Below are 8686 nucleotides of genomic sequence, written 5' to 3'. Positions count from 1 at the left end.
GTTATACCCTTTAATACCTTTATGCCGTATGAAAATCCTGGTATTTGAGGCTATATGTATTTATATATACTGAGAACTTTTTGCCATTTCTCTAAATGCATTCAAGAGCGAAGTGATATGAAATCTCTTTTATTTTGTATCGATTTTCGAGGACGAAAATTTTTATAAGGTGGGTGGAATGTAAGTCCCAGGATTTTTGAAAATTGTATTATAAATTAATTTTTAAGTTTAATTACTTATTTATAGGCTTAATTTTAGAAATTTCTTTATTAAAGATAATTAAAGTAAATTTTGATTAATTGAGTTTGAAATGAATTAAGATTCTTATTCAATTTTATAATTATTGAATTATTTTCTATATTTAAATTATAAAGTTTAGTAATTGTAAAATAATAAGAATTTTATATGATTTGGTTTAAATAATTGAGATTTCGGAATTTAATACTTTTAATTTTTATAGATAAAGAAAATAATAAAATAAAATAATTTTAAAGGATTAAACTAGATTTTCAATTAATACTCTATACCCCTAAATTTACTAAAATTACCTAAACTACCCTAGTCCTAACCCTCTACCCCACCGCCTTCCCTTCCCCAAGCCTAGACCTAAGTGTTTCAGGAAACAAAGAAAGAAAACGCTGAGGGAGAAAGAGATAAACAGAGACAGAAAAGAAAGAATAGGGTGAAAGGGAAGAGAGAAGAGGGAGATCCGAGAGAGGGGAGTGCCGGTGGAGGCGGTCGCGCCATCCTCGCAGATCGTTGCTGCCGCTGCGTCCTGCTGCTTGCGCCGCCGCTGCCGTCCAGGAAGCTGCGATTTCTGCTCGCCGTCGCCGTTGAGATCGCGAAGAGAGATGGCTCACGAGTGAAGGGAGGCCGCGGGCTTGGAGCCGCCGCGCCTTCGTCGCCGCTGTTCGCCTTTCCTGTCGCCGTCGTCCAACGCGAAGCCAGCCGCGGTCGTTGCACCTCCCAGCCGTGTCTGCCGCCACCGTGTCGTCGAGGGGGAAGCCGTCAGGTCACACAGAGCGAGAGAGAGAGAGAAGGCACGGGAGCAGAGGAGAGAAAGGAGAGACCCACGCTAGCCACCGCCGCTTCTGCAGCTCGAAACCCCGCTGCCGCCGCCGGAGTGTGCATTACCGGTAAGGGATTTAAGCTTGGCTTCTATTCTTTTGGATTCCGGGAACCTTTATCGTCACTGCATGTCTATTTCAGCTCTCCGCCGCCGCTGCTTGTCGTTGCCGCCGTTCGGATCACTGGGAACATGGCAGTGATCACCGGAACCACCATCGGAGTTACCGTTATTTCAATTCAGCCGTTCGTCCTTGTTTGGGTAAACAATGCATTCCGAAACCTATGAATTAGTATTTCTGTTCTAAGTTATTTAAGGATCCAAGGTTTTGGTGTCATAGGATCGAGTTCCGGGTCTTGATTGCTGAGTTCTATGGCTGTAGCATACAACATCAAGGTGCTGTGTCGTCACCGAAGCTGCTGTTGCTCCATTTTCTCAATTATTTGTAAGCCCAGTAAGTCGTTCCTTGTTCCAAACTCTTTTAGTTGCTATTCTGTTATAGACTATTGAGTTTACGCGACATTAATATTTTAGGATTGAGCTAAGGCTATGTTTAGAGGTTGTGGCTGCTGCGGGGACAGTCGGTATTGATGTTGCTGCTGTGGAATAAGAATAAAAATGTAGTTTGTCGCGTAGTTGGATCGCGAATGAGGTAGGGGCGTCTTTCTCAAACTTGTTTTTCTTTCCAGAGTTTTTGTAAATCGATATTAATGCGTAAAATACATCTTTGGTGATTGCCCGAGTCTTATGAATTGAATAGAGTTGTTTTGGATGAATAAGATTATTAGTTTGATTGATAGATGAATCGATTGAGAAAGCTGAATATTCTGATTAGTTGACTGATGTTGTTAAAGTGGTTTTCCTTGAATTAATGGGAGAGATTTAATAATGGCATTTAGTTTAATTTTGGAAACAATTCGATTTTAGGAAAGGTTTAGTATTGAAATTTGATGTGATATTGAACCCGATTTGATATTGGAATTTGATTTTAAAACCAATTTGGAAAGGACTTGATATTTGGAAACGGTTTGTTTATTGAGAATAATTTACTATTTTGGTAATGGTTCGAACATGGTTTGAGGAACGGTTTGGTTTGAAACTGTTTGAGCAAACTGAAAGTTCTTAATTATTGATTAATGCTGTTGAATGAGGTTGATTTAAACTGCGATTTATAGGATTGGTTGATTGAATTCTGGATTTTGCAATTTCTCTGTGTTGAGTGTGGTTGTTGTGAAAATTATTATTAGAAGTGATTTGAATGTTTAATAGGTGTTTGGTTTGGTTTGGTTGGGACCCGAAAAGGGTGGCAAAGTCCGAGTTTTAGAGGAGATGCTGCCGAAATTTTATAAAATTGGAAGTTTTGTTTGAAGCAATTGTTTAAAAAGATTTAGTTCTTAAACGTTATTTGTTTCAGATTGATTTATTTAGAAAAGAAAGAATTATGTTTTGAATTGAGATTGTTGATTAACGGAAAGAAGGATGATGATGATTAATTTGAAATATGATTTTTGAATGAATTTGAAAATGGGATATGGATTGACGAATGATGATAATATTGAGAATGGCTTAGATATTGATGAATGATGAATGAATTATTTATATGGCTTATGAATTTGAAGTATCTGAGATACGAGGTTCCCTGGATTAAGTGTCGTGGCTTGCCACCACGTGTACCAGGTTGAAAACTCGATACTCTGTTGACCCTACGACGTAAGTGTGACCGGGCACTATATAAATTCCCGGGAATGATACCCCCATTGAGCAATATTGATTATTTGAGAAAAAACTATGCATAGACTCTTGGGGATGCACGTCGGGGGACAGTCTAAGGACAATTCAAACTTGTCGGGTTGGCTGGATAACCGACAGATGAGCCTCATCAGCCATAGGACAGGCATGCATCATATGCATTTGTATGCTTTGCTTGGGTTTGAACTTGTTTTGGTTTGCCTAATTGCTAAACTATTCTTAATTGCTACTTGAACTATTTGCTGTAACTGCTACCTACTTGTGCTTTCCTTGTCTGTCTTGCCTGTGTTTGTTCTGGCGTGCTACATTTGAGAATGAACTTGGATGCTGAATTAATGATTGTGTTGTTTGATTGCGTGGTTGATTTCTGATTGAGATTTTCTTATAAGTAAGGAAAGATTTCGGATTTCTGAAAGATTAAACATTGTTTCTCTGAAAAGGGATTTGAACGATTTCCTATTGGTTTTAAAAGATTCATAAGGCAATGATAATCACTGAGCTTGAAAATAGTTTCTTATTAAATATCTTCTTATGACAACTTTGAAACTCCGTGGTGAGACCGTGTGGTTAGGTTCTCACCCCCTACAGCTTTACCTTTTCAGGAACCAGATGAAGAAGTATTAAGAAGAGTTATGCTGCATTTGGTTTATATGCTGTTGTATTAATTAGATTATTTTCTTCCCTCGTCTTTGTTATTACAAGTTTGTAAGAGGGATAGGAATTGTATGTTTTATATGTACAATATATTGAATTATTATGTAAGGAGTCTTGTATATGAATCTATGCCTGTTTGTATTTCCTTAAGATAAAGTATTTATTTCTGGTTTTTCAAAGAAATCAGCGATACAGTGTCAAGTCATAGGCTCCTATTTTAATATTTAGTATGTAAAGTAGTCGTAATACTTCTTGCTATCAGAGTAGCGCAGCCGGAAGCGTGACTTCTGGTAGTGAGGGTGTTACAACCACCACTTCATTTATCAATCCTCATCAATCACACCAATCATCAATACTTACTAACACCAACAATTACATCAATTCACATATAATTATTCATACACCAATATCATTCAATCCTATCTTAGGGTCAACTAGCCTAAGTGTCTAGAAATATTACATATTACATAAAGAAAACCAAAATCATACCTTGACCGATTCTCAAATGCACCAAACACCAAATGAAGCCACCAAACTTGATCCAAAGCCTCAACCAACTCCAACAAACACCAAAACTCAATCTAACATCACATATATATACCAACATCAAAACCTAATATACACAAAACAACTAAACACAAGGGTTTAGTAAAACCTTACCTTATTCAACATAAGTAGGGGTAAAATCCATCAATTATCCGCTACTAGAGATCACTTAAACAAGCAAAACCACAAAATCTACTCAAAACCATAACCAAAATCGCGCAGAAACATAGGGCAGAAAACTGGGGAGTGAGCTTCGAGTTCTTACTAGAAAAAATTAGATAGAAAGAAGATCTCATCGAGAGCTTTGTGTGGCTATAAACAGTTCGTCAATCAGAGGTCCGTAGCTCAAATTATGGCTCCCGGAAGTGGAGGATGAATAGTGCCACTTCCTTCTTCCTCTCTTCTTTCATAACCAGCGCCCCTTTCTTTGTGGGTTGCTGAAAATGAGCTTAAGGCTCATTAAAGGGTGCTTTTATATGTTGGGTTTGGACCCAACTTGGACCCGGTCCAACCCGTTAGCGTTTTTAGCCCATTCGGCCCAACTTTGGGCCAAACCTTTAACATTAACGCCCAGTTTTCCATTTCTAATATTTTTCTAAGGTTTCCAACTGCTCTCACTCTTTCTCGCACAGAACCGAGCAGACTTAAACCGGTTCGACCGGTTCAACTGTCGATTCGCCCTTTTTTACTATTTTTTGCAGAAAACACATTTTCGGACTCGGAAAGACCTACTGAGTCCAAAAATCATATTTAAATCCCCAAATTCTCATCCTAACTTTCTGGAATCTAATTTGGGTATTTAAATGATTTTATTTGTAAAAACTCTGTTTCTTACATCCTCCCTTCCTTAAAAAGATTTTTGCCCTCGAAAATCCAAATCATGCGATGTAATATATATGCCTATATATATACTCTCCACGAAGCGTCCTAAGTTAACGTTGCCAAAGTAACAAGTTGTAAAAGTATCTCGTTCACCATCATCCTACGGTGTCGATGTACTCTCTCGCCTTCCACTGCGTCACTCTGATTATCGTCGTTAAGAATTTGAAAATTTTCCTTAAACCAAATACTAATTTTGTAATAATTTTCAAAACCTTTAAAACAAGTTCAATCTAAATGAGTGCATTGTTAAAACCTTATCAAAAGAGTCAAAAACCTTGTAATGTGTAAACCAATCACTTTGAAACATGATTTTTCCTAAATAATTAGAATCCTTAAATCAGAAACCTTTCGATTTGAATCCCTTTTTATAAATCAAATTTGCAAACTAAAATCACAAGTTAACAAAATCTTAGGACTCACTTTCCTTTTTAAATCATCTCATTTGATCAAAAGTTTCAGTCCTAGTTCCAAAACAAAATCATTCAAACCAGAGTTTGCAAACCAAGTTTAAAAAATCAATCTAAACTTTAAAACTTTTTCAACACGAACGACGATAGTCTATACTCTGAAGATAAGTTGATATTTGGTCATCGGCTTCATAATTACCTCAACTCTGTTGTTGTGATCTATCCGCCCCACGTGTTCCTCGGTGTGGACAATCTCTAACCAAATGGCCCGGTGCACCACACTTGTAACATAGTTTCTTACCCAACTGGCATGGCCTATTCGGATGGTAGTTCCCACACTCCTGACATTTCATAGTAGGGAAGTAAGCTCTTGACCACTTCCCTTCACCATATCTCTTAAAGTTCTGTCCCCTTGGTCCAAGGTAATCATCGCCTTCCCTACTAGTGTTTCCTCCATGAGTGTTCTTTGACGAGGCTACCGTCTTTGAGTATTCCTCAACCACTCTTGCCTTGTTTACCAGATCGGAGAAAATTTGAATCTCCATAGGAGCCACAGCAGTCATAATGTTGTCCTTCAAGCCACTCTGGTACTTAATACACTTCCAGCTTTCGTAAGTCTCCGGGGCACCCTGACACACCCGTGCAAACCTACAAAGCTCCTCAAACTTGCTCATATAATCTGCCACAGACATGGAACCTTGCTTCAGCTGCATCAGTTCCATCTCCTTCGCTTCTCTTGCAGACTCAGGAAAATACTTCTTGTAGAAGGCCGTCCGGAATACATCCCAAGGAACATCGATGTTCTGAAGTTGGAGCAAGCGGCATTCTACCTGCCACCAATGCTGGGCCTCCTCCCGAAGCTGATAAGTAGCAAACTCTACGTATTGGTTGTTCGGGACATGCTGTGCTTGCAGTGCGTGCTCCATAGCTTGGAACCAGTAATTTGCTTCCGTGGGATTAGTTGAACCTCGAAAACTCAGAGGATGAACCTTGAGAAAGGTCGCCAAGGTCATCAGAGCACCCCCCATGTTATCTCCATTCCCCTCAGCATCATTGTTGGCATTTCCCTCACCATTTCCGTTTCTATTTCCCGCTAGTTGGCCTAACCTCTGCACAGCTTGCAGAGTCGCAGCAGCATTCGCCTCCATGGTGTTTGAAAGATTCGCCATTGCCGCCATAAACTCGGCAAGGTTATCGGCCGATTGCTCGTTTCTACTATCTCTTCGTAAACGTGTATGATCTTGTCCGCGAGTATCCATTAGGGTTCCTGTCGACACCAAACGTTCGCTATCAAGGTGATCAGTCTCAATATCAAAAGCCTAGTGCTTCAATTCTCCCAAAAGGCACTCACAAACAAGCATGCTATGAAATATCCAATAGATAACCTAAATAGCATGAAAGAAAAGCGATCCAGAGTATGCAACGAAGCACAATCGGTCCATCCCTCAGGCTCACGAGGACGAACCGCTCTAATACCACTAAATGTAACACCCCAATTTACCTAAGCCTTACCTCTAGCTGTAAAGCAAAGTTTAACCAAAGGTTACGACAATTCTAAGGCTCATACATATGTATATAGAAAGAAATAATATATTCTAGAAGCCTGATGAAGGATTTAGCTCAAAAACAGGATTTTAGAAGCACATAACGTACTAGCGAAGCTACTAACTTAAAACACAAGGTACAGATAGGATGTATCAAAATAAAATAGTATAATATAATAAGAATCTAGCCACGACTCGCGGAGTTTAAGCCGGCTAGCCATATACAGACCTTACATGAAACCAGACAGTAAAAAGCAGCTTATACAAGTTTTATTCTCTCAAATAAAAGCCTCTAAGCAGAACAAAATACAAAAGTGAGAGTACAAGTTAAACATGACCAAGATGACAACAAAATAGAATAAGATCCTCCCCTCTGCTACCATCACCCAACTCACTGCGGTGGGTTGCGACCTGCATCTGAAAAATAATAACAAAGTATGGAATTAGAACCGGAGGTTCTCAGTATGGTAACAGTGCCCAATAATGTAAGATGTAAGGCTCCACGACGCCAAAGGCAATCCTAGAACTTCACATCAAACTAATATTCAAGCTTAGAACAAAATAAATAAATATATAACGAACTTAAACCATAAACCGGGTTATCTAAACTTAGGGAAATTCCAACTAATATTAATCACACTGCTGTATCCCATAGCCCTCGCCAACCTAACCTCCGCGCGATCCCTTTGCCACCGCCTACCTAACCTCCTCAGTACCAGATAAACACAATTAATGCAAACAAGTAAAACACAGATAATAATATTCATATACAACAAATAGTTCAAGGAGCAAGTAGGCATGTTATACAATTAGACAAACTCAAGTAAACATAACCAGCACCCCTTTCTTTGTGGGTTGCTGAAAATGAGCTTAAGGCTCATTAAAGGGTGCTTTTATATGTTGGGTTTGGGCCCAACTTGAGCCCGGTCCAATCCGTTAGCGTTTTTAGCCCGTTCGGCCCAACTTTGGGCCAAACCTTTAACAGTAATGCCCGGTTTTTCATTTCTAATATTTTTCTAAATTTTTCAACTATTCTCACTCTTTCTCACACAGAACCGAGTAGACTTAAATTGATTCGACTGGTTCAACTGCCGGTTCGCGGTTTTTCACGATTTTTTGCAGAAAACACATTTTCGGACTTGGAAAGACCTACTGAGTCCAAAAATCATATTTAAATCCCCAAATTCTCATCCTAACTTTTTGGAATATAATTTTGACATTTTAATGATTTTATTCGTGAAAACTCCGGTTCTTACAATATAAGATTTTCTTAGGAGGAGATTTAAAAATAGAAGTGACTAGGTATGAAAGTATTTACGGAGGCCATGATTTCGAGGTGATCAATACTGAAGGTAAAACTATTTTGGACTTTTCCTTAAACTTTGACCTTCTCATCGCAAATACATGTTTTAAAAAGAGAGACGAACATCTTATAACCTATAGGAGTGGAATGACAAGCTTTCAAATTGACTTCTTCTTATTGAGGAGAGTCGACCGAAAATTTTGCATCAATTGTAAAATTATTTCAGGAGGAAGTTTAACAACACAACATAGGGTGCTCGTCATGAATTTTTGCGCCGATCAAAAGTTGAAGAAAATACATCATATGAAGAATCCAAGGACGAGATGGTGGCCGATGAAAGGTGAGGAACAAAGAAGCTTCCTATGACAGATAGGAGAAGAGGCAAAGTGAAAAGGGGATGGAAGCATGGAGGAGATATAGAGGGAGATGGCAGAAGTTATTAGAAAAATAGCAAAAAAAATTTTGGTGAATCTTGAGGGATAAGACCAAAAGATAAGGAGTCCTGGTGCAAAATGCGAGTGCACAAGAAAAGATA

General features: G+C 38.8%; 1 long non-coding RNA gene across 2 annotated transcripts; it reads left to right on the top strand.

Moving 5' to 3' along the window:
• Nucleotides 1-1225: 1225 nt before the first annotated feature.
• LOC112729197 (uncharacterized) lies at nucleotides 1226-3652 on the top strand. Of its 2 annotated transcripts, none has more exons than XR_011869121.1 (4): nucleotides 1226-1327; nucleotides 1407-1511; nucleotides 1601-1718; nucleotides 3404-3652. It is a non-coding gene; the product is annotated as an uncharacterized lncRNA (long non-coding RNA). The 2 variants fall into 2 exon arrangements; XR_003166398.3 differs by having other exon boundaries at nucleotides 1407-1520.
• The last annotated feature ends 5034 nt before the right edge of the window (nucleotides 3653-8686 follow it).

The sequence above is a fragment of the Arachis hypogaea genome, chromosome 12 (genome assembly GCF_003086295.3).
Source record: "Arachis hypogaea cultivar Tifrunner chromosome 12, arahy.Tifrunner.gnm2.J5K5, whole genome shotgun sequence".
Lineage (NCBI taxonomy): Eukaryota > Viridiplantae > Streptophyta > Magnoliopsida > Fabales > Fabaceae > Arachis > Arachis hypogaea.
The sequence above is the reverse complement of the archived record's forward strand: the minus strand, read 5'-3'. Positions and strand labels throughout refer to the sequence as shown.